Here is a 599-nt window from a genome sequence, read left to right on the forward strand (position 1 = left end):
TGAGCAAGGCGGGTGGCCCAGCCCTGCGGGGACGTGGATGCCCAGGGAGGGGACTGGTGCCACAGCCTGGCACACAGCTTGCCCACCTTGCACCCATCCTACTCCCTCACTGTACCCACACCCCTCCGAGGGGCCTGACCCCCATGACATGCTTGGGGTGACACTGAGGACATTTTTGGCTCTAACTTTACATGGGTATTTGTATTTCTAAAAACGTTTGCCAACCTAATTTTGGCTATTCTTGATCCTTTCCAGAGATGGGAATAGAACTTGCTGTTGGCTGAATTTGCTGCTGATGCCAACTGAGAGCCGAGATGCTGAGGGTGCACGGTTTCGCCGGGAAGGTAGACTGCTGAGCTGCTCTGCAGGGAGCTGGGGACCCAGATCTTGGATCCTGCTGGCACTAACAACCTGACCACAGGTGCCCTGACTCTGTGCCCCGGGGCTAACACCATCTTGTCCCCCCCCGTGATGGGTGGTCAGCTTTCCTGAGCCCCCTGCAGCTCTGCTGTGTGCCTGGGCTTTGCTGGCCACTCGCCACCAGGGAGTGGGGCACGGCTGGGTTCTGGGAGCAGCCGCAGCTAATGGGTGGACCCCCG

Source organism: Cariama cristata, unplaced genomic scaffold, assembly GCF_000690535.1.
Source record: "Cariama cristata isolate BGI_N322 unplaced genomic scaffold, ASM69053v1 scaffold8161, whole genome shotgun sequence".
NCBI lineage: Eukaryota > Metazoa > Chordata > Aves > Cariamiformes > Cariamidae > Cariama > Cariama cristata.